The sequence below is a fragment of the Rhynchophorus ferrugineus genome, unplaced genomic scaffold (assembly GCF_030347505.1).
Source record: "Rhynchophorus ferrugineus isolate W39M unplaced genomic scaffold, kcgeb_rfMv2 rfM4, whole genome shotgun sequence".
Taxonomy (NCBI): domain Eukaryota; kingdom Metazoa; phylum Arthropoda; class Insecta; order Coleoptera; family Curculionidae; genus Rhynchophorus; species Rhynchophorus ferrugineus.
Window position 1 is genome coordinate 1526608 of NW_027472583.1, and position 27307 is coordinate 1553914.

The following is a 27307-nucleotide window of genomic DNA, read 5'->3' on the forward strand; positions in this document are numbered from 1 at the left end:
ATTTTCCTGCGGCAGTGTCCGGAAACTCGGCATCAAGTCAAGTTTTTGCTTCAACTGTATTTTTTTCCTTCAAAAAGCAATATTTTATCAACACGCGAAATTCCTTTTTATCCATTTTTTCACAATATCAAAAGTTGCTTCACTCAAAATGTTATAATTCACAAACTGATGCATCGACAGCTGTCAAATTTATACACGCATCTTTTGAGGGGTAGGGCTAGCTAAAAAACATACGGATTTAATTCTAGTAGCGCCATCTATGTGTCAGGGCGGGGACTTTTGAAAAAAGAGTATCGAATTTAAGTTTTTCGAAGGAAAGTAATTTGCGTTCGGGGATTTCTCCTTCATGGGCATCAAGTGAGTTACGGTGAAAAGTAGGATTGTAGTGAAAAAGATTCGATATGAGTATCGAGCTTTTGGTTTGAGGTTTTTATAACCTCCTGACCCCTGGACATCAAGTGAATTTTGGGTGGTTTCGTATTAAAATGTTTTTTTCATCGATATATCGATTTTTTAAAAAGTATTTTGTTAATATATTAATAAACAACAAAACTCTTCTATCTTCTGGCAATTCGGATGTATCCCCTTCGTCAATACCGTCGAAAAAGTCGAAAAAATGCGACCACTCTTCCGCCGTGCGGCAGCTCGCACCGCGCTACCTTTAGAAAGTAGCCCCTGCTACTGTGACACCCATAAAACGTTCTTTGTCGTGGCACAGGCCTTTCCATCGACGACGGCTCCGTTGCTCGTGCACCATTCATTTTCAGTTAACTGTTATTTATCGGACCGATAGCGTTGCGATTCCTTTCTTTTATCGCTCGGGTTCGTTCACGACAACAATTTGGCCGATGACATATTGACGACATCGTCCCGGAACGGTTCCGATCGCTCGTGGTGCGTGCTTTTTTCTCGCGGTGGTTCTCTAGTGATTGGTGGTGATCGGATAGCGACCGAGTGGTGCTGGGAACCTCGCGAGCAATGGTTATTGGATTAGCAGCCTGATGATAATTGTTTCTCGGTAAATAATGACGAAATTTCTATGAACCTATTTATGGTGGAATTGTTTTTGCACCTGCGGCTGCATTATTGACAGTACCGCCCAATTGTTAGCGGAGTTTCTCTGTTTCGTTGCATCGACATTTTTTATTTATGTTTGTATGCTGTTTATGTAGTAATGTACTTTCAATTGTATTTATGTCTTAAACGTTACTTCAGTTACACTCATTTTTATTATTATAAAACTTTATATATAACTCCTTTTAACTAACTATTTCTGGTTGACTTACATCACTAATTACTTAGAGAATTAGTCAAAATGTAGCTGAATCACTGGATTTATAAGCAAGTATATTATTCATATACTTAATTGCCAAACATATTATTTGCTTATATTTCTTAACAGCATGTTTCCTACTATCTAATATTCTTTTATTTTTATTTTTTACTTAAAACTATTTCACTTATACTAATTTTTATATCAATCCTTTTAAGTAATTAGTACACTACGAATTTCTAGTTAACATAGTCCTAGTATACATTGTAAACAAATATGTACAAACAACATAGCTAATGGTACTTAAAGAATTAGTTAAAATATTGTTTAAACTGTATCATTGAAATGTTTACGGTGACATAAAACAATTTACTTCTTTCTTTTTATCAACATTTCTTATTTATATTCTTGGGAGTTTAATGTTATATTACTCAGATTAGATAAAAAATGTTATGAAAATATGCAAATAGATAATTAGTTCTTGTGAAATTCAAATAACTGGATCTATAAGCAAGTATATTATCCATATATTGAATTGCTAAACATATCACTTGCTTATATTCGCTAACAATCTATTTTCTATTATCTGACATATTTTTAGTTTCATTTATATCGTAATTTTTTTCTGTTCTACTCATATTGATTTAAATCTTTTTACTAATTAGTAAACAATGTACTTCTTGTTTACTTAGTACTAGTGTACATTGTAAACAAATATGTGCAAACAACATAGCTAATGGTACTTAAAGAATTAGTTAAAATATTGTTTAAACTGTATCATTGAAATGTTTACGGTGACATAAAACAATTTACTTCTTTCTTTTTATCAACATTTCTTATTTATATTCTTGGGAGTTTAATGTTATATTACTCAGATTAGATAAAAAATGTTATGAAAATATGCAAATAGATAATTAGTTCTTGTGAAATTCAAATAACTGGATCTATAAGCAAGTATATTATCCATATATTGAATTGCTAAACATATCACTTGCTTATATTCACTAACAATCTATTTTCTATTATCTGACATATTTTTAGTTTCATTTATATCGTAATTTTTTTCTGTTCTACTCATATTGATTTAAATCTTTTTACTAATTAGTAAACAATGTACTTCTTGTTTACTTAGTATTAGTGTACATTGTAAACAAATATGTGCAAACAACATAGCTAATGGTACTTAAAGAATTAGTTAAAATATTGTTTAAACTGTATCATTGAAATGTTTACGGTGACATAAAACAATTTACTTCTTTCTTTTTATCAACATTTCTTATTTATATTCTTGGGAGTTTAATGTTATATTACTCAGATTAGATAAAAAATGTTATGAAAATATGCAAATAGATAATTAGTTCTTGTGAAATTCAAATAACTGGATCTATAAGCAAGTATATTATCCATATATTGAATTGCTAAACATATCACTTGCTTATATTCACTAACAATCTATTTTCTATTATCTGACATATTTTTAGTTTCATTTATATCGTAATTTTTTTCTGTTCTACTCATATTGATTTAAATCTTTTTACTAATTAGTAAACAATGTACTTCTTGTTTACTTAGTATTAGTGTACATTGTAAACAAATATGTGCAAACAACATAGCTAATGGTACTTAAAGAATTAGTTAAAATATTGTTTAAACTGTATCATTGAAATGTTTACGGTGACATAAAACAATTTACTTCTTTCTTTTTATCAACATTTCTTATTTATATTCTTGGGAGTTTAATGTTATATTACTCAGATTAGATAAAAAATGTTATGAAAATATGCAAATAGATAATTAGTTCTTGTGAAATTCAATAACTGGATCTATAAGCAAGTATATTATCCATATATTGAATTGCTAAGTATATCACTTGCTTATATTCGCTAACAATCTATTTTCTATTATCTGACATATTTTTAGTTTCATTTATATCGTAATTTTTTTCTGTTCTACTCATATTGATTTAAATCTTTTTACTAATTAGTAAACAATGTACTTCTTGTTTACTTAGTACTAGTGTACATTGTAAACAAATATGTGCAAACAACATAGCTAATGGTACTTAAAGAATTAGTTAAAATATTGTTTAAACTGTATCATTGAAATGTTTACGGTGACATAAAACAATTTACTTCTTTCTTTTTATCAACATTTCTTATTTATATTTTTGGGAGTTTAATGTTATATTACTCAGATTAGATAAAAAATGTTATGAAAATATGCAAATAGATAATTAGTTCTTGTGAAATTCAAATAACTGGATCTATAAGCAAGTATATTATCCATATATTGAATTGCTAAGTATATCACTTGCTTATATTCGCTAACAATCTATTTTCTATTATCTGACATATTTTTAGTTTCATTTATATCGTAATTTTTTTCTGTTCTACTCATATTGATTTAAATCTTTTTACTAATTAGTAAACAATGTACTTCTTGTTTACTTAGTACTAGTGTACATTGTAAACAAATATGTGCAAACAACATAGCTAATGGTACTTAAAGAATTAGTTAAAATATTGTTTAAACTGTATCATTGAAATGTTTACGGTGACATAAAACAATTTACTTCTTTCTTTTTATCAACATTTCTTATTTATATTTTTGGGAGTTTAATGTTATATTACTCAGATTAGATAAAAAATGTTATGAAAATATGCAAATAGATAATTAGTTCTTGTGAAATTCAAATAACTGGATCTATAAGCAAGTATATTATCCATATATTGAATTGCTAAGTATATCACTTGCTTATATTAGCCAACAATCTATTTTCTATTATCTGACATATTTTTAGTTTCATTTATATCGTGATTTTTTTTTGTTCTACTCATATTTATTTAAATCCTTTTACTAATTAGTAAACAATGTACTTCTTGTTTACTTAGTACTAGTGTACATTGTAAACAAATATGTGCAAACAACATAACCGATGATACTCAAATAATTAACTAAAACGTTGTTTAAGTTGTAATCATTGAAATATTTACAGTGACATAAAATAGATTCTTTGCTTCTTTTTATCAGTATTTCTTATTTAGATGCTTGGGAGTTTGACATTAACATCAGAATCCATATGTTTTTTAGTTTGCCCTAACCCTCAAAAGATGCGTGAATAAATTTGACAGCTGTCTGATCATTAGTTTGTGAATTATAGCATTTTGAGTGAAGCAACTTTTGATATTGTGAAAAAAATGGATAAAAAGGAATTTAGCGTGTTGATAAAATGTTGCTTTTTGAAGGAATAAATACAGTTGAAGCAAAACCTTCGACACTGGCCCAGGAAAATTAACCATCAAGGATTGGTATGCTAAGTTTAGATGTGGTGAAACGAGTACCGAAGATGGTGAACTCAGTGGACGCCCAAAAGAGGTTGTTATCGACGAAAACATTTAAAAAATCCACAAATTGATTTTGAATGACCGTAAATTGAAACTGAATGGAGCAGCAGACACTCTAAATGTATCAGCTGAACGTGTACGTCATAGCCTTCACGAATATTTGGGTATGAGAAAGCTCTATGCAAAGTGGGTGTCGCACGAGCTCAGTTTTGACCAAAAACAACGACGAGTTGATGATTCGAAACAGTGTTTGAAGATGATCAAGCGTAATAAACCCGCTCCAAAGCGTGGGAAAAAGCAACAACCGGCAAGGTTATGGCGTCTGTATTTTGGCATGCGCATGGAATAATTTTCATTGACTACCTTGAAAAAGGAAGGAGCATCAACAGCTACTATTACATAATGTTATTGGACCGTTTGAAGGACGAAATCGCCGAACAAAAGAAAAAGAAATTGCTGCTTCACCAAAACAGTGTACCGTTTCACAAGTCAGTGAAAATCATGGCAAAAATCCATGAATTGGGCTTCGAATTGCTTCCTAATGTACTGTATTCTTCAGATCTGGCCACCAGCAACTATTTTCTGTTCTCAGATCTCAAAAGAATGCTCGCTGGGAAGACATTTTCGTCGAATGAAGAGATTATTGCTGAAACTCAGGTCTATTTTGAAGCAAAAGGCAAATCGTACCATAAAAATGGTATCGAAAAGTTGGAGGGTCGCTATAATCAGTGTATCACCCTTGAAGGGAATTATGTTGAATAAAAAAAACTAATTTTGCCAAAAAAAATGTGTTTTACTATGGTAGGCCGGGGACTTTTCAATTGACCTGTTATATTGCTCAGATTGGATAAAAAATGTAAAGGAAATATGCAAACAAATAATTAGTTCTTGTGAAATTAATATAGCTAGAAGCAAGCAAGCGTATTTCTCATATACCGAATTGCTAAATATATAACTTGCTTATTTGTTAACAATTTACTTTATATTATCTGACACACTTTTGATATTATTTATATCCTCATTTGACTAATTATTATACTATATATTTCTAGTATGTATTTATACTATAAACAAGTATAAACAAACAAGTAAGCACAAAAAGACTAACAACAGCGAGTAACATAACATCATGAAAAAGTTGTGATGAATACACATGTTATGCCACACCTAGAGTACTTACCACACATAGCATCTTCTGAGTACCACTTCAGATCGATACAAAAATGATCGGATTCCTACCAAACCAACATTGTTTTTACCACACAGTATTGTCATGATGCCAGAAAGATGGGAAAAGTTGTAGAAAATGATAACAAATATTTTAGTTAAAATATATTGCAGTAATTTTCCCTAATGATCAGAATACACGCAAACACCTAACATGTCTGACGCGATCTATATAATATAAAAATCAATGGATACCATGTTTGGTTAAATCGTGGGTTATTATTTTTTTTATATTTGCATTTTAACTCTTGTCCTTATACGAATTCGTCGGTATTTATTAATATCAAAATTTTTTATTGCTGTAGCTTTTAAAAACATTTATAAAAGTCCTCATCTTGATTATTAAATGACACCTTGACACATTTTAATAACTGGAATTTAATATCTAGCGTATACTCTTGCAAAATATTAAGTAGTCCTGAAAATGAGTGTTCAATTTTGTGGTTGTTCTTTAAAATGAACTTGTATTATTTGTGACATAAATTTTTCAGTTGATATTGCAGCGAAAATTACTAACAAATTCAACGAAAACGTTCAAACAAATGATTTTGATGTTGGATCGCTATGTAGTAGATTGTGGAATTAAAGAAGTTATTAAATGACGACCAAGAATTAACACAAACCCAAAAACAAAATGTAGAAATATTATACGTGACTCGAATCGTAATTTGTGAATGATTGTAAGCGATGGGAAGATGGGTACCACAAGATTCGAATGACAGGGACTTACATAGAAAATCGCAAAATCGTTAGTGAAATACTGCTTCGAAGGTACGAAAGGAAGTGATTTGTGCATCGAATAATAACGGGTGAAGATCAGGCTGATGTTATATATTGTGAACTGGAGACTGAACCGAGGAACTAAAAGTTCTACGATTAATTACCAATCTCTTTATCTCTACGTAACCAACTAACAGTTAAATGATGACTTCGAAATCAAATGGATTTGCGAAGTTATCCAAGATTTCGTCTTAAAACATGAAACAAGGTTACTAAATCGCAGCAACGTGGAAGCAATACATCTACTGGATAACACGAACGATACTAGAAGATTGAAGCAAGCCAAACCACCCGAGCTTGTCTAATGTATAAGTGTTACTCTTAATTTTAGCTTAAATAGTTTAAGTTTTATTTTAATTTGGGAAATACATTTGAATTTGGATTGAAGTACTCGCCTTGTTTAAGTAATGATGCAAGCACAACAGAACGGTGGTAATAATTTAATTTGTAAATTACGTAAAATGTCCATTTTCATATTATAAACATTCATGGAGAGAAAAAACCTAATACCAACACACCAGTTTGTGTTTATTAACAAGCATTCAGTAATTAACCAGGTCTACAAAATAACAGATGTTATTGAAAAAGCCTAAGAAAGTAAAAAAGTATGCTCAGCTATATTCTTATATGTAGCACAAGCCTTTGATAAGGTTTGGCATGAAAGCCTTGTTCATAAACTAAAGAAAATGTTACCAAAACAATACACCGAACTATTAAAATCGTACAGTACAACCAGAATGTTTAGAGTCAAACAAGAAGAAGGCTGTTCTACAATAAAAGAAGCTAAAGCAGGTGTACCACAAGGAAGTGTACTGGGACCAATGCTTTATCTACTCTACACTACACTTGTGATATACCATAAATGGAGAATATTGCGATGGCTACATTTGTTGATAATACTGCGATTATAGCTGTCGGAGACAATAGTGAAGAAGCCTCATGAAAATTATAACAGGCAAGTGACAATATAAATAATTGGACACAAGCTTGGAAAATAAAAATTTATGAAAGTAAATCTGTGCATGTGCAGTAGACATACAAACAGACCGTACAAGCATCAATAGCATTAAATAATACTATCGTTCCATATAGCAACAACGTTAAAGATCTTGGAATGAATCTTGATGCAAAACTTCGCTGGAAGGGACATATAAAGAAGAAAAGAAAAGAACTGGAATTGCAATACAGGAAAATGTATTGGCTAATTGGAAGAAAATCACAATTATCAGTACATAATAAATTGCTATTATATAAGCAAATACTGAAACCTATATGGACATACGCAGTTCAATTATGGAGATATTCTGCAAAGACTAACATAAATAAAATACAAATTTTTCAGAACAAAGTCCCGAGAGGTATTGTGGATGCACCCAAATACTATAGGACTGATTGCCTACATCGAGACCTTCAGATACTCACAGTTAGTTAAGGAATCTGGAGAATTGCAAGGGGGCATGAGGAAAGACTTATTCTCATGAGAATATTGAAGTATTACAGCTTTTGGATAGCACCAGAACAGGACACAGACTCAAAAGAATCAAAACCATCTGATCTTGTGTAGTGTTATGTAATGAGGTGCATATACTAAAAAATACAGCAGTGTCATGTATAAACATTATTTCACCTGAGAGTAAGATAGGACCGATGAGTCCTGCTAGTTATATACCTAGATTTAAGTTATCATAAAGACAAATTATAGGTTAGTAGGAAACGGCTAGTAACAATGTAATAATCAAATAATGATAAAAAATATTATAAACATCACACACGACACTAGCTCTACGCTGTACTATTTTATCTCGCCTCGTAGACAACTTAATATTAAGCACCTGCCGTAAGGTTGTATAACGAATTGACCTGCCGGTCGAAAATAACCAAATTTGCGTGGCTTTGGCGGTGGAGATCGGTTTGAAAGTTGTCTAGTTGGGATCCGGACAGTCTTGAATACATAATTCGCGCGTAGAAAGCAGCGTTTTATCGCGTCAATGGGGGAAAACAGCCTTAAAATATGCCATTACTAACTCAGAAGTTATTTGTCGGATCAAAACATTCAAAACATCTGAAAAATCGGTTAAATTACTCAAGTAAATACTAAAGAAATGTTACAGTATTTTATATGAGGTTGGTGAAAAAGTAATTTCGGTTTTTCTTAGTACTTAGTACTTACTTTAAAGTCGTATATTTCTAATTGATTTTTTTCTTTAATCTCTTTGCAGAACAAGATGGGTCATAGAAGCCCTCATAGCTATCTGCAATGTCCGCTTTTTAAAGAAATTACGGTTAATATGTGTTAAATTACCAGGTATTTAGATTACTAATATTGGGCTAAATATTGCCTTGTAAATATTCCTTCATTTGCTTTTGATCACTGGTCCTTTCGAAAGAAAATTTTGAGTAAGACATAAGGAGGCATTTTTAACATCCAAACCATTATTGGCTGGAGTTCTGTATAGTAGTTTCTTTGGACCATTCCTGTATGTGGTTTACGATGCTAATATTTCAAAAATAATACTACAGACGTCACAGCCAGTATAGAAAAACAATTATCTCTGCCTAAAGCAATAGAACCACTATAACCTACAAAGTGCGGGTTATTTAGTTTTTGCAAATAAAAAATTATAATAGGTACCCTCCAATTCCTATACAATTAGTCGTCTGAGTTTATTGTCAGAAAATCACTGAGAGACTAACTCTCTACACTGCGAACCTAACGAACATAAGCTAAGACAGGACAGTTTTGAATTTCGATTCCAAATACTAGTTAAACCATCAAGCTAGGAGGTTTGCAGGCAAAATAAATAGTACTTCTTATGCAATCTTCTTTGGTATCACCGAGGCCTTTGTCAAGATGTATCACAGTCTAAATTCTAAGCCTTAAAGTTTAGTACAGCTAATGATTTTGTTTGTTTTAGTTGAACCAGATTATCGAGTTAGTAACAATTGGTCTTTTGTTGTTGCAGTATGTTATAGGTAAAGAAACTCCATTTTGCAGGCAACATAGATTCTGGATCACTACTGGGATTGTTATATTTAACTACCTACCGTGAATCATGACAGGACAGGGCTTTTTTAGTTAGTTAAAATGTTGTGAGGTGCCAATGGAGAACCTTAGAGTGAGATGGGTATTCACGTTCATTCATTCTTAATTTAAAATTAATTTAAAAAATCCATTTTTGCAACATTTGACATGAAATATATACAAATAGTTCTTGGTCTTTTTGGTGTTGTACTGCCTGATTGCCTATCTGCGCAGATTAGTCTTTTTCAAAAGAATCTGTGGAGAAACACATGCTTTCAGTTGTTAAATCTAATTTAATGTGGGCTGAACACCTTCTGTCCATCCAAATATTGAAGTTATATGGGTATATTTTCCCTCTCGGTTCGTTAAGGATCTGTGAATAAAGATATGTTACATATTTCAATTCAATAACCTACGTCATGCATAATGAAATACTTACTATTTAAATTACAATTAGGAATGGCATCTTGGTTCAGTTAAGCAATGCTGTTCCACAATTGGATCTATAATCACCCGGTCTGTTATGCAAAGAACGAAGTTTTCTGTATTTGTGTAAGATGACAGAGTCCATAAGATATTCCTTTAAATTTATCGTTGTTTACTTTTTTTTTGTTAATTACGTCTTGAATTATATATTAGTACTACTGTTCTGCAGAATTTGCATTAATACACAAGCAAGGCGAGTACTGGTTTAATACATCAATATATATTTCCCAAATTAAAATAAAACTAAACTACTTAAGGTAAAGTTAAGTATACACTAATACACTACACTAGTTCGTGTGGTTTGGTTCGCTTCAATATTCTGTTTTCCTGCGTATTGTCCAATATCTGTATTACTTTCACGCTGCTGTGATTTACCAACCATATTTTATGTTTTAAGGCAAAATCTTGTATCACTTCGTATGTCCATTTGATTTCGAGGCCATCATGCAGCTCTTCGTTGCTTACGCAGTGATAAGCATTGATGATGAATCGAGGAACTTTGTTTTGGGTGCGTTGGATTACTAGTTATATTGATGTTTTGGTACAACCCAATATTTGCACTACATAAGTCCAAATTGGTTTTATATTTGACTGATAAACCAACATCTGTGATTTTTGGTAAAGTTGAGAGTATCTTTCGACTAACCAAAGCAGTTGCTCAACTGTGAGTCTAATCTGCTCTGTGGTTTGTCTAAAATGATGTTGCCCATTCAATCTACCATCGAGATGTTTAGCTGATTTTACTTGAGGAATCGGGCACCCGTCAAGAGATATAGTTATGTTTTTGTCATTTCGCCGCAACCCAAAATTAACAGGAAGAGATTTGGAGCTGTTAAGCTGTATTTTCCAGTTTCTGGTTGTTTTGTAGATTTTGTGGACTGCTAGTGGACTGCTAGTTGTGGTTTTTCTACAGTCTTAGGCAGAAAAATGATGTTTTAAGAACAAATTTCGTTAAAATAATGCATAAGATAGGAAATCCAAACAATTTTAACCAAAGATCTTATAAAATTTCAAGCCAAAATCAGTAAATCTTTAATATTTTTTGCCTTTATACCTCCGGTCTTCTGGTGGTGGAACATGGTCAAGAAACCTCTCATTTAATGTCTTAATTTTTATTATATTACTTTTATATTACTTGCAACTAAAAGTAATGCGACGAGTCAACTCTATATGACCATGAACACATCGAAGGAATTCAATATCTTACTATTTTTTGATTTTACTAATACATTCTGAACACGTACACTTATAAAACATAAAGAAGTGAATTGATCAATTAAACAATTTAAAAAATGCCGTGAATGTCGCGATTGAATAATAAATATAGCAGCATATCAAAAAAGAAAGTTATACGGTTCTTCGGTGAATGGCTAAAATACAACCATTCTTGTCATGCGTCTGTTTCAGTTTCAGCTTATTGAGATAAACATAACGACTGCTCATCGCGCCCGAATTTGATTGGCGCGGCCAAATCTGTTTGATGCTGGGCCGTGTCGCTTAAGATTTCTTCGTAATTTCTCGGACGATCTGGTCAAGGACCACTTCTTGAAGAACGAAACGATTTACGACGATAAAATTATTTTTACGACTGTTAAATAACTCTAAAGATAATTTAATAATAAGGCGAAAGGAAATTTTCGTTTTTTTTGCTGAAAACCATTTCGTTTTTCGCCAAACGTTTTAATTCGTATGTGAGCAACCTATGTATAGGACATCGACAAGGTTAACTATTACAGATGCATTAGATTTTAATGGCTGAAGGTTCTTGGAATTGTCTGGTGTATCAAGGTAAGTGAAAATAACAGACACATACATTGACTTTTTCGCGAAAATTACTTTAATGATCTATATTTATTATTATATAGGATGTATAAGCAACTTCTCAGTGACTGTAATGGACCGTTCTTATGTCGATAAATCACCTGGTTGCATTTTTAATTCTAGAGCAGCAGTTTGGGTTCCATGCTTTCGTTAAATGTACCAGCATCATTTTATAATGATCTTTCGTGATTATTTAGTAGTTCAACGTCTTCATCATAAAATAAAGAGACATAGAATGCGATTTATGTCCACCGCCCGATTTGATTTTTTTTTCATCTACACGCGCCATTTTAGAGATGCTGGAAAAGCTGCAGAGGAGCTGTTAAGTTTCAGCTTCCAACGCTATCCAAAACGAGGGCAGGTATATTCATTTAAGTACAATCAGTGACAGTATATAATAAGTAAAAGAGCAGCAGCTGGTGAATGTATTTTGGGATCTTCATGGAATCTTGTTTATTACCTTGTGGTAAAACTATTAATAGTGAATATTTTTTGTTGTTATTTAATCAACTTCATATACAATATATATATACAATCCTGGTTGCATTTTTAATTCTAGAGCAGCAGTTTGGGTTCCATGCTTTCGTTAAATGTACCAGCATCATTTTATAATGATCTTTCGTGATTATTTAGTAGTTCAACGTCTTCATCATAAAATAAAAAGACATAGAACGCGATTTATGTCCATCGCCCGATTTGATTTTTTTTTCATCTACACGCGCCATTTTAGAGATGCTGGAAAAGCTGCAGAGGAGCTGTTAAGTTTCAGCTTCCAACGCTATCCAAAACGAGGGCAGGTATATTCATTTAAGTACAATCAGTGACAGTATATAATAAGTAAAAGAGCAGCAGCTGGTGAATGTATTTTGGGATCTTCATGGAATCTTGTTTATTACCTTGTGGTAAAACTATTAATAGTGAATATTTTTTGTTGTTATTTAATCAACTTCATATACAATATATATATACAATCCTGGTTGCATTTTTAATTCTAGAGCAGCAGTTTGGGTTCCATGCTTTCGTTAAATGTACCAGCATCATTTTATAATGATCTTTCGTGATTATTTAGTAGTTCAACGTCTTCATCATAAAATAAAAAGACATAGAACGTGATTTATGCCCACCGCCCGATTTGATTTTTTTTTCATCTACACGCGCCATTTTAGAGATGCTGGAAAAGCTGCAGGGCTGTTAAGTTTCAGCTTCTAACGCTATCCAAACGAGGGCAGATATATTCATTTAAGTACAATCAGTGAGCTGGTGAATGTATTTTGGGATCTTCATGGAATCTTGTTTATTACCTTGTGGTATCACTATTAATAGTGAATATTTTTTGTTGTTATTTAATCAACTTCATATACAATATATATATACAATCAACAAAATAAGGAAAAAAGGCCCCGAAAAAAAAACAACGAAGACAATGTAACGTGTCACAAGTCATTGTCAAAATGAACGAAATGTGCTTGGAACTGTTTTGGCACATACCGTACAGCTCAGATCTGGCTTCCAGTGACTACTGGCTGATCGCACAAATCAAAAGAATGCTCCAGATGGAGAAGACTGCAATACCATTTTAATCTATTTCTGATTTTGTCAGATGCATGCGTAAGTTTTTGCAGTTTAACAACAGTTTGCACCATTAGATATGGATGTTATTATTTTACAAGGAAATCAGTCCCAGAAAATCATCATATCATGGTGGAAATGCATTTAGATGTAGAATGATGTCCTTGAGAAGAATCAGAGGGACAATACTTTGAATAATGTACCCATTCATGTTATTAAAAAAATGAATTGAATGGTAGCCCATTATTTTCTATTCCTACGTTTTCTATTTTATAACAGTTGCATCATTGAAACACAAAAGTATTAATAAGTTCAGAAACATTGGTGGCACATATTCGAAAAATAAATACCGGATATTTTGCAGAGCGAAAGAACAAACCTTGCGCGAACCCAAAAACAGTTTAATTGATATTTGCGGACGATTCGTAATGGAAACTCGCGACAAGGAGAAACAAACTGGATGACCTCGACAATATTTCTTTTAGCAATTATATAAGCGTGTTAGATAATACCCGAATATCTATGTCAAACGAGTTCATTTGTAAAATGTAGTGAAACGATAAAAATGAATAAAAAGCAAAGGAGAAAAAAGAAGAAAAGAAAATTAAATATATGTTGTAATTCGGTTTAAAGAAGTTTGAATATGAAATATTAAAGGGCAACAAAAACTTCGGGTGTAATTAACCTGAATACAAAATTTTTTTTTCGAAAAATTCTTTAAATTTTTGGTGTTTAATAAATCCTGCTGGGGCATGGTCGTAAATTTTGTTTGTGATTGTTTAACATTTGTAATTGTCCTTAGGTAATGTGCGAAAATCCGACAAGGAAAATGATCCCTGTCACGCCAGTAGCCAGGCCGGATAAGACCGGATGTCTTCTGGAATGATTTCTAAGTTAGCCTCTCGCCAGTCGGTAGGCTTAATGTCAAGGACCGTGGGCCACGCTAAACTCCAAGTCCAGTCCAGATAAGCCCTCATTGGTAAAAAAGGAGGCTTTAAAAATTATTTCATGCGCTTCCCAAAATATAGACGCCTTGCCAGCCGACTGTTGCGTTTTCCCACGCTTTAGAGCGGATTCATCGTGTGCAGTCCACTCGGATGACTGTCGAATGGACTTCGGAGTGAAATGATGGAGCCATGTTTCATCCATTGTCACATATGGACGCAAAAACTCGAGTTTATTACGCTTGAAACACCGCTCCGAATCCTCAACTCGTCGTTGTTTTTGGTCAAAAGTGATCTCGCGCGGCACCCACTTTGCACAAAGCTTTCTCGTACCCAAATATAATGTCCACGTTCAGTTGATATCTTTAGTGTATCTGCTATTTCGTTCAATTTCAATTTACGATTATTCGAAATCATTTTGTGGATTTATTTTATGTTTTCGTCGGTAACAACCTCTTTTGGGCGTCCACTGCGTTCACCGTCTTTGGTGCTCATTTTACCACGTCTAAACTTAGCATACCAATCCTTGATGTTTGATTTTCCTGGGGCAGTGTCCGGAAACTAGGCATCAAGCCAAATTTTTGCTTCAGCTGTATTTTTTCCCTTCAAAAGCAGTATTTTATCATCACGCGAAATTCCTTTTTATAATTTTTTTTTCGCAATAACAAAAGTTGCTTGACTCAAAATGCTATAATTCACAAACTAATGATCCGACAGCTGTCAAATTGATACACGCATCTTTTGAGGATTAGGGCTAACTAAAAAATATTGGATTTAATTCCAGTAGCACAATATATGTTTCAAGCCGGGAACTTTTCAATTCAGGTCTGATATTACAACAGTTATGAAGGCTATACTATTGCAGTTCTAATAGGGAATTCTGCCTTTGTCATTATACATTTGTATGATTTGTTCGCATTATTTATTAAGTACTAGCGACCCGCCCCGGCTTCGCACGGGTGCAATGCTGATACTAAATTAAATACACTACAGAAAAAATATGAACGTTGTATATAAAAACATAGCGGCCCGCTCCGACTTTGCACGGGCATAAAATATATATGCCTATGTCACTCAATGAAAACATGATTAAAATCGATCCAGTATTTTTGGTTCATTCATTACTGCCCTTGGCCTGCACGCATTAAATTTGGAGTAAAACAATTCCTCTTCCCCTATACTTACTATGAAGATTTCCTGCTATCTTTGGAATATCTAAATTCATACAATTTTTATTACATTACACCTTTTTAAACGCAAATTTTAAATTTGTAATATCTCCGAAAATAGTTATTTAATTTACATGCTGTAAGGAACCATATTGATCTATATTAATTGCACACTGTATTTAAGGTACCTAATTCGATAAGGATTAATGCCGTATTGCTTAAAATAGCTTCGTAAATAAGCCATTTTCTCACGTAAAAAGTAAACAATAAAAATGGTTAATGTGGGTTATCCCTAACAGATAAACATATACCATCGCGGACTTTTTTGTAGACCTTTTTATGGTGTACAATACTGTAGTACATTAATTTGATCTAACTCGTAGGGTTAGGCAGCGTTTTTGCTAATTGCTAAATAAGCCTAAAAAAATAGGTTAATTTACGACATCACGTTAGAAATCTCTAAAATTAGCAATGTCGCCTTAGTATATTATGCATGTATTATACATATAAACCTTCCTCTTGAATCACTCTATCTATTGAAAAAAACCGCATCAAAATCCGGTGCGTAGTTTTAAAGATTTAAGCGCACATAGGGATATAGGGACAGAAAAGGCGACTTTGTTTTATACTATGTAGTGATTATAAAATGTTTCGTATTTGCATATTGGGTAAATTTTATAAATAAATATAAAAAAATAAAGTAACAATACTAATAACACAATAGAAGAATCGTTAAACTATTTTATTTTAATTACATTTCAAAATTTGCGCAGAGATATATAGAGAGATATCTTCAGGCTTCAGATTGCTAGTTTAGTTAATTATGTCAAATTTTTATTAAAACACATTTAATTTGAATTAAGTATTAATACTATTTAGGTCGCCAATGAGTTTTTCAGAACAGCAAAATTTGAAGAAATATGTAAAAACTACAAACATTTTCAAGCTTTTCAGTTTTATAGATTAGATATTAATTATTGTTCATATTGTGGAGAAGTTTACTGTCTAGTTTTTTGTTATTATCCTTAAGAAGAACTCAAAATGGAGTAGCCTTATGAGTATATATGAGTACCATTGTATCATTCAGTACTAATTATATATACAAGCAAGTATTGAAACCTCTATGGACATACGGAATTCAATTTTGAGGATACTTCTCGAAAAGTAATATAAATACTGTCACTAAGGAACTCAAGAGAATCGCAAGGGAACATGAGGACAAGAGGTCATGAGGAATCTATTCTCATGTCAATATCGAAGTATTGCAACCCTACGATAACACCAAAACAGGACACAGACCTAAACGGATCAAACCATTTGATCTTGTGCTGTGTAAAGTAGTAGGGCACATTTAATAGAAAAACAGCACTATTCATATATAAACATTATTACACCAGAGACAAAGATAAGGTCGATGGACCCTCTTAGATATATACTTACATTTAAGTTACTGTAAAGACAAATTGTAGATTACAATTTTATTTCAAGAACAAAAAAATATGGATTGGAATGAATTAATAAAAATGGTTGAATCCACCAAGGTTTTCTAGTAACACTGCTATTCTCTTCACATTTTAATTTAAAATAACACCTGGTGAAACATGCTCACCGTCTGCAAAACCAAATGGTTTTGATCGTAAGACCGTAGTCTGGGTCTGGTAGGACTAAGTTGGTATTGCATATTATCAACTGTTGAAACTTAAAGCTTAAAACAATTGAAAAACAGTTAATGCTAATGGCTACCGACAACAGATGCTCACCTTTAACTATGCATTCAACGAAAAACGCTCATAATACGCTGAAAACCATGGTAAGGTGATTTTGTAGTATGACAAAACAACCTCTCTTACAGCAAAACCAGTTAAATAAGTGTTGAAATCACTTGGATGGGAAGTTTTATTACATCCGCCGTGTTCGCCAGATCTGGCTCCATTTGACTACAACATTTTCGCATCGATAGGGCTTACGCTTGCAAAGCAGCAGCACAAATAGCTTGATGGGCGGTTGAGCTCCAAGAAGAAATTGTTCTTTCGGAATGGCATCCATAAAATGACAGAGAAATGGGCAAAACTTTGAATAAATACATTTTAACTATCTACATTTTCCATTTCGTGAAAATAACCGAATTTAATTGTTTCCTGTTCGAAACATCTCATTACCAATGCAAATGCGCATGATCCTCCCTTAGTCCGGTCGATAGTTGTATAATAACTAGCATGATTGACTCGTTTTCTGACCGAACGAGACATTCCTGTTCATTTACCGACCAGTTATCGTTGCAGTGGAATGTTCGAAGTCGAACTGTTATCGCACCAATAAAATATAATCTTTATCGGTGATCGCCAGCTTGCCTCACCGCTTCCAGCGCGGATATTAAATCAGATGTCGTCATTTAGAGCATAAAATAATCGTATCAGGGGTCATGACGACGATTTACATCAGTTATGACGATCTATCATCAATTTCATTAAGTTATATACGGATATGCTTAAAGAAATGAGAGTTCTATTTAATAAGAAACGTTTATATGCAATATATGTGACATATAGTCATTATTCCTTCAATAACAGAAGCCAGTGCACGTCATAGATCAGACATCGAATATATATGTCCAAAGGCAATTTGTTAAAATGTATAGTTCGTTTTAAACTCGGAGCTAACTCTTACTCTAGTCAAAAACAGCGTCAGAACATGCAATCGAATCAGTCTATAAAATTCTATTTGTATTGGTAGTGGTCTACCATCCGGTCAAAGGTTTACGCCATTTTCCAAAACGTTAGTGATAATGATGTAGGGCTAATTTTAAAACTTAGGGCGTAAAATACAAATTACATGTTATAAAACATTTTAACATCTTGTAGGAATGTTCGTTGGGTCGGTCGATCGGTCGAAATGTGTGGCTGCCGCTGCGATTATTTGTCAGAACACTCACTACTATTTTTGGAAGGAATTTGCACGGGAACTAAAAACACTGGTTGAATCAAAGTTGTTTATTTTAACTTACGATTGATACATGTGGTCGATGGGAGGATTGACAGGATATTAGGTTAAGGTGAAGGAAGTACGGTAGCGCTGTGGAAGTGGTACTGTTACAGGGGGACGGTGATAAGAAAAGAGAGCGAGACGTCGTCGTGATGGCCTTTTATACTCCAGAACTGCATGGTACCAACCACCGGCGTTGACAACCTTTGTAGTTGTTGATGGTGAATTGGTGGTGGCCTAAAGGGTCGTGGCGGTCGCCACATAACTCCCCTCCTAGTGGAACAGCCGTGGAACGTATCTATATGTGGTGCAAGTTTCGGAATGCATCCGCAATCACGCAAACAAACGACCGGGGACTGCTGATGAGATGGGGATCCCAACCTGAGCGAGGAGTTTTACGGTATCAGCTGCCATCGGAGCTGTAGCAGGACGTCGTTCTTCTTGAGGCGTTTAGCTTTGTTTGAGGGTACCTGTAAATGTGTTACGTGTCCCGTTTCGTGATGCGAGGGTGCTCATGTGTTGCTGGTATACATGATGGGCTTTTGTGGTTTTCGTCCATCAGGCTAGTCTCGTGGGATGTCGTCGAGCACGTGATGTTGATGAGTTCCGTTCCTCGTGCTATCCTTCCATGCACGTGTCAAGCACCTGTCGAGTGGCTTATGTTGAGTTGATTTACCTGTTAGGCACTTTGATCACGTCGGGGTCACCAATTGTAGGAATGTTCGTCGGGTCGGTCGATCGGTCGAAATGTGTGGCTGCCGCTGCGATTATTTGTCAGAACACTCACTACTATTTTTGGAAGGAATTTGCACGGGAACTAAAAACACTGGTTGAATCAAAGTTGTTTATTTTAACTTACGATTGATACATGTGGTCGATGGGAGGATTGACAGGATATTAGGTTAAGGTGAAGGAAGTACGGTAGCGCTGTGGAAGTGGTACTGTTACAGGGGGACGGTGATAAGAAAAGAGAGCGAGACGTCGTCGTGATGGCCTTTTATACTCCAGAACTGCATGGTACCAACCACCGGCGTTGACAACCTTTGTAGTTGTTGATGGTGAATTGGTGGTGGCCTAAAGGGTCGTGGCGGTCGCCACATAACTCCCCTCCTAGTGGAACAGCCGTGGAACGTACCTATATGTGGTGAAAGTTCCGGAATGCACCCGCAATCACGCAAACAAACGACCGGGGACTGCTGATGAGATGGGGATCCCAACCTGAGCGAGGAGTTTTACGGGATCAGCTGCCATCGGAGCTCGTAGCAGGACGTCGTTCTTCTTGAGGCGTTTAGCTTTGTTTGAGGGTACCTGTAAATGTGTTACGTGTCCCGTTTCGTGATGCGAGGGTGCTCATGTGTTGCTGGTATACATGATGGGCTTCTGTGGTTTTCGTCCATCAGGCTAGTCTCGTGGGATGTCGTCGACCACGTGATGTTGATGAGTTCCGTTCCTCGTGCTATCCTTCCATGCACGTGTCAAGCACCTGTCGAGTGGCTTATGTTGAGTTGATTTACCTGTTAGGCACTTTGATCACGTCGGGGTCACCAATTGTAGGAATGTTCGTCGGGTCGGTCGATCGGTCGAAATGTGTGGCTGCCGCTGCGATTATTTGTCAGAACACTCACTACTATTTTTGGAAGGAATTTGCACGGGAACTAAAAACACTGGTTGAATCAAAGTTGTTTATTCTAACTTACGATTGATACATGTGGTCGATGGGAGAATTGACAGGATATTAGGCTAAGGTGAAGGAAGTACGGTAGCGCTGTGGAAGTGGTACTGTTACAGGGGGACGGTGATAAGAAAAGAGAGCGAGACATCGTCGTGATAGCCTTTTATACTCCAGAACTGCATGGTACCAATCCACCGGCGTTGACAACCTTTGTAGTTGTTGATGGTGAATTGGTGGTGGCCTAAAGGGTCGTGGCGGTCGCCACAATCTTAATTAAATAAAAACAGAGATACAGATATATATAATAGCTACTTACACAATAAGTGGTAAGGAAAAAAAAAGAAGATTCTAAGCGTGCGAGATCTTGATGTCGAGGTGGTCGGCTGACAGTTCTGAAAACGACATAAAAACCTACCTGAGCAATCAATGACAAGGGTGAATTTAAAAATATACATGAAGTATAACAGGAATCGGTAATTATCATGGCAGATACTTCTAGTGTCAGGTAATATTGAAATATAGTATATATATATATAATTATGCTGGAGGATCATTGCACTCATGCATAATAGTATAGATAAATGAATGTACCGATAAGTATCAGTACTGATAATGAATGGTATTGATAATATCAATAACAAGCAATGACAGTGAGTCAGTAGCAATGATGGAATAACCATGATGGTTAATAACAATTTTTATTCATAGTAGTCAGTAACATTGACGGACAATCATAACAGACCATAACGATAACTGATAAGAATGATAAACTATAATAGGATGAAGTATGACATGTGCACACGGTACGAAGGGAAAGCAACACGGACGTATCAGCTTCTACCCTAACACTAACAATAATGGACGTGCAATAAGATCAAGGGAAGTAGACGACATTCTGCCACTAGGGTTAGTAGAACTTGCTAGGGTAAAGCCAACATATCAAATAAATAAATAAATAAGCAATACTCTTGCTATTGTGCATTCCTCTCCAAAAGGCAAAGGCCAGACGGTGGCTTTTATGTATGCTTCAATTTACCAATAGATCGTAACTACACATAATTTATTTTGGCGTCTGTTTCTGGTATATAAAATAGCTGTAATTTATACTTTACACTTGCAACCATAAAAATATTATCTGTAATTTACAGTAATTTATGAATTATGAGATAGATATGACAATAGAAGAGATTAAAGTGGATAAATGGGTAAATAAATAGATAATAATACATAGAAAATAATAAATACGAATTAAAGAGAAAAAACTGTATTCCTGAAACTGAAAAAAAGGTCTGAGCTTCACGTCCCTTGGACATGTTAAGATATCACATCTGGAAAACACAGCCCATGAAGAAACATCACCAATATTGCACAAAGGCATAGGCGATAAGTTCTAAAATTAAAAATAAGCGGCAATCCTGCTTAGTTCATCAAGTACCATAGATATTCGGAACGATTTATGATTTTCTTGAATGGTACATGTCTTAGTTTGTGTTTTAAGAAAAAAAATATCGAGAAAATATAAACAAATAAAACTAGCTTTTACAATAATTAGATAGAATAAACCGGAAAACTTTGTAAACCAAATGAAATGTCTGGTTTGATGTGACAACATTGTGAACTCCTGAAGTTATAAATTTGAAGTGCATTGACAGATTTATTGGATGGACTATATGTCTTGTCTAGATTATGGATCCGCTCAAAATAGTATTTTTCATATTGTGAAATAATTTGTTTTTCTTACTTTTTATTTTATATCCAAAAAATACAAGAAAATGAATTGTAATGAAGACGGTATGAAAAATTGAGTCATTTATAATGTAGGAAAATCATGAAATGGAATTATGGAAGAGTACCTGCAGGAAGAATAGAAAATATAAGTAGAATGATCACAAACAAGGATATATGGACCTATATATTTAGAGAAGAAAATGAGGAAAGATAAAAAAATAAGCCAAAGATAAAATTAAGGTTACAAATAAAATAACAAAAGAAAAGATTGTGCCTTATCTAGTGGGTAGGAAGGCGAAAGGCAATGAAGAACCTGATTGTAATTAGAACAATAAGGAACCAAGTAATAATTACTGTAGGCCTTCCTGAAAAATCTTACGCTATTGGAAATTTCCAACATATATGATAATTGAACAACTTTTAATAGTAGCAAAATAAAAACAAGTGGTTTCAAAACGTTCCAATTATATATATATCTAACAATTTTCGATTATATCGATTATCAAAGCATATCGATTTTATATTCTAGACTAGTTACCTAAAAATATAAATATCTTTATACGATCTTATAATATCCTGTACAAGAAATCTTTTATCTACATTCTGTCGCCCACGTTAATATATTAATTTCTTTAATTTAAATAAAGCACCACATAACTTGTTTGATAAGAAAAAACAACATTCGGACACTTTCCATTCAAGTTACCATATTCATTTCGATTCTTTTGTTTATTAATTAGATTTTTTATGTTTCCAATGTCATACGATAATATTAAGATATATAATAACTATTAATTAGTGGGTAAACTGGTCCAAAGTTTTATATAACATCGAACTATTAAAAATCATTAGAATCTAAAAATAGTTTTTATAAAATAATTAGTATTTCTCTGCGTTAAAGTTAGTTTTTTGTTTGTTTTATGTTTCGATAAAGTGGTTATAAATCTTACGGATTTTTTTTAATTGTTCTTGACATTTCAATTCCTCAAGTTTTTTCATGAGTATTGTGACTGATCCAAGTCTTCTCATTTATGTATATTTTTATACAAGGTGTTTCAAAGAAAATTTATATAAATTTGGGCAAAAAATTCCTGCTGTTTATCCCTATAGATAGCTTTAAAGTCGTATATCTTTCCAGTAATACTTATTATCTGAAGCGCGTTTGAAAGATAATAAGTAGTTAACCCATGGTGTGGTGTTTATGGTGATGGCAGCTTAATTAATTATATTATATTAAATACATATCGCTTCTTATTTGCGTAAAATAAGACAGGTTTTTAAGTAAATCAGCCACTGTGACAATAATTTTAATTACATATTGAATGGATGACTGATTAATTCAGGTTAGATCAAATCAAATAATGCTTTTAGCGTTCGAAAAAACTATGTCTGCCTATGATTATATTTATATAGACAGCTAATTATTTGCTATAAAAACATATTCGTTCTATTTTTATGAGTTATTTATATCAATTTTTCATTAGATCGTTCTAGATCATGTAAAATGATAAGACATTCCTATGCAAGTCATAACATATGATTACGTCTTACAGCACGATATTGTCTTATTTTTAGGTCATTACAAATGCTAATTACACCTTTTAAATTTACTTTCGTTTTCAGCAAGCTCAGAGTGATTAAAGATAGACGCTTTCAATTTTTCTAAAAGGTCATTAGAAAGTGTAAGAAATGCGTACTAGATGTTTCTAGATCACCATTTTAATCATTTTAAGTATTTCTCGAATTAAACTTATGCAGATACATACACAGCGGATGGTGTAAATAATATGAACATCTGAAATATGACAATATTGATTTATTTTAGGTGATGAGCCGTCATTGCTTTTAAAACAGCTGAAATTGTTGGAGATATATGGTAGACCCGTAGAGTGTTAATAGTTTCCAACAGAATATTGTTTGTTATTTCAATGACGTCAGAGATGGGAATACACTCCCCACTCTCTGCTCTGAAACTCTACATAAAAGTTTAATCAATTGTGTTGAGGTATGATGAATGTGCTGACAATGGAAGATGTTTTATTATATTTTGACGCTCCTCAAACCAAGACTAAACCTTTTTGGCTGTGTTTATGGACGCTCATCATCTTAGAATCTTAATATAATTGGTACGAACAGCAAATTATATTTGTTTTCTACGTAATTTCATTTTGTGTAGGTCACAAAATGATATTATTTTTGTATTGTTTGGGCTCGGCATCGACTTCAAAATGATCAGTTGGTAGTACTTAATATTGTAAATAGATAAAAAGGTTTAGGTAGGTATTAAGCTAAATTGTCTGTATATAGTAGAATACAAAATAGGTGTAGTAGATAGATTAAATAAGGTTTTGTTTATTTTTATTTAGTTTTTACAACGATTATTTTGTACATATTTTATTCAATAAATTGTTGTTGCTCCCGCCGGGAATTGAACCTGTGGCCTCTGCGTGTGATCTAATCGCTCTAACAATCACAGCATAGAAGCAGTTGCAGTTGTGACATTTCTATGACCTTTCATATGATATGGTTAAGTTTTGCACTGAACGACTTCCGATTTTTCGTCACATCACTTCAGCAATAACGTTATACACAAAAATCTGGTTATTTAGGTAAAAAATATGTGAAAACGTTGTACGTGCCTTTGAAATTTGGTGGTTTCCTTCGATTTCCCCAGTTTCCTCCATCAGATCCTGACTTGGTTCCAACTCGGAACTGTGCTCTTTCGAATAAAACCAGAATTTTGAAAATCGGTCCATAGTTGACGGAGAAATCGGTGAACGTACATTATTAAAAAATGGTTTAGTATTTAATATTTCCAATATTTACTCTTAAAAATATCAGAGTCACCCGTGAAGCTTCACATAACAGACACAAGTGGGGACAAATCGGATGGGCATAACGACCTGACTCGATACGTTCTACCGACGAAAACCGACAACACGTCCGACCGTATCGACAATCAATTTGTGTCCGCCAAACAAAAACAACGCGGTCGTTATCATAACGACACAAAGAGCGAACTCTAACAGTTCAAACACATCGTTTCATCATTTATGACCCCTTCAATGAAGATAAGTCCAGTAACGAACGAACATTGCCGAAGAAGAAGGCCGTATTCGTATTAATTTAGTCTCCAGTGCGGCTCGAAAACAATCATAGTGAATCGGTCTTGAACGCATACGGTGCGTTTTCGTCACGAACCTTTCGTTGTTTCGTTTGGAAAACGGGTGTTTCGACGATTTTCCGACAGTTTCGGTGTTTTGGTGGATGCGCATCACGTAAGAGATTTATTTTTGTTGTTGTTGCCCCTGATAGCTGTTTCGTGTTGCTTTCATTGTCGTTGTTGTTGTTGCTGTTAATGTTTGTTGACCTTTACAATTAGAAACGCTTAAGGTACCAAATGTATTATCTCAATTGTAATTATGATACAAGCATCACGGAAAACAACTGTCTACGTCATTTTTGTTACATACTACAATAATCTATAAGTAATTAATACCTATTAATTAGCATTGTTAAATATACTAACCTAGTATCAGTTTGTAAACTTTAATAATAATTATAAAATATAATTTGTCTATTATTTATATTATATCTTATTATTTATCACAACATTTAATATTTATTATATTACTTTTTAATGTCTTTTTAAAAGACACAAACAACATCAACAGCTATTTGTCATTATATTTCTTCAATATTCTATTCTAATGTTTAGTCCATATTGTTAAGTACTACTAATAATAATAAAAAATCTATCATGATTCAGCGTTCCTCTAAGTATTATACCTATTTCGTAGAACCAAATTTGTCCTTGCTTTAAAAGTAGCTTCATTTGAGCTTGCAAACATCCAGTAGTCACTAGGAACAAGATCCGGACTCTACTGGTGACTGGTAAATCCGTTCGAAACTCAATTCGTTCAATTTGGCCATGATGCATTGTCTTGGTGACACTGCATTTAATTATTTTGCATTTGAAGATGTTTTTTCTTTATTTCTTCACTCAGCCGTGAACAAAATTCTATATGTATCTCCCAAAATACAGTTATTTAGCTACTCCGTATTTGAACTCCAGTCATTTTTATTACCTTTCAATAATAATTTTTTTTACATAAACCAATCAATTTGATCCTTTGATCTTAATCAGTATAACTTAATTTAATTTACCATCGATATGGATGCCAAGGTATTTCACTAATTATTCTTGAGAAATTGTGCATCCATCAAATGATATAATTACGTTTCTATCTTTTTGTCACAATGTAAAACTGACATGAATATATTTCAAATTACTAAGCTGTATATTCCAGTCGATTTATTGCTGTTGTTGATTGTTACTTGTAGATTTTCAATAATTAGTTTAATATTTTTATATCTTAGACGAATTATAGATATACAATAGATATCTTATAAGATTATATCTTACATTAGATATGTTTGATAAGTACAATCTTATGATTTCCTACGTGTCCACTGGTTGTATTGCTTCCATGTTGCTATAATTTAGCAACCTTATTTCATGATTTCTAATGCGAAATTTTGGATAACTTCGTAAAATCATTTGATTTCCAGGTAATGGTGCATGGTTCTACGACGATTGCTAGTACTAGTAATTAGTAGACAGCGTTGGATTACTAATTAGTTTGATTTTTTTATTATTTATTTATTACATTGTTACTAGTCGTTTCCGACTAAACGACTAATTTGTCTTTATGATCACTTAAATCTAGGTATATAACTAGGATGACCCATCGGCCCTATCTCAGTCTCTGGTGAAATAATGTTTATTCATGTCATTGCTGTATTTTTTATTACATGCACCTCACTTCACAACATTACACAAGATCAGGTGGTTTGATTCTTTTGAGTCTGTTTCCTGCTCTGGTGGTTGCTGGTTGAAGTTGCAATACTTCAATAGTAATACTTAGTAATACTTACTAAGTATTCTCATAAGAATGGAGTCTTTGCTCATGCCCCCTTGCAATTCTCTTGATTTCTTGACTGACTGTGGATAGTAATTTGTGCCTTGTGTGCTGTTAACCGAAAAACTTAAAACCTACCTATTTCAGTTTCCGTTAAATGAAAGAAAACTATTATGGGAATAATAATACATATAGCCTATCCAAAAAAACAGTCGTCACGTCGTCTAAATTTATTTATTTTTTATAACAGCTTTATTAGATATGCTTAGTACAATGTTAATTATAAATTAATTTATTACTACATTTCATTTGTACTTGGATTAATTCACAAGCAAGACGGGTGCGAGAAAATACATCAATATGTATTA

At 33.5% G+C, this 27307-nt stretch overlaps 1 protein-coding gene and 1 long non-coding RNA gene across 4 annotated transcripts in view; one reads left to right on the plus strand and one right to left on the minus strand.

The window, feature by feature from the left end:
- The first annotated feature begins 714 nt into the window (after nt 1-714).
- The window catches only part of LOC143195929 (uncharacterized), a 351357-nt gene continuing 324764 nt past the window's right edge, over nt 715-27307 (plus strand). Inside the window, exon 1 of one of the 2 annotated variants that reach the window (XM_076403457.1) lies at nt 715-1018. The gene's annotated coding sequence lies outside the window, so the exon portion shown is untranslated. Of the gene's footprint in view, nt 1019-25096; nt 25296-27307 lie in introns of those variants that run through there. The other variant, XM_076403456.1, reaches the window with a different exon arrangement.
- The window catches only part of LOC143195935 (uncharacterized), an 86299-nt gene continuing 79376 nt past the window's right edge, over nt 20385-27307 (minus strand). For both annotated transcript variants that reach the window (XR_013005621.1, XR_013005622.1), the window contains exons 2-3: nt 20606-20681; nt 20385-20530 (exon numbers count right to left, since the gene is read on the minus strand). This is a non-coding gene — a long non-coding RNA (uncharacterized LOC143195935). The remainder of the gene's footprint in view (nt 20531-20605; nt 20682-27307) is intronic.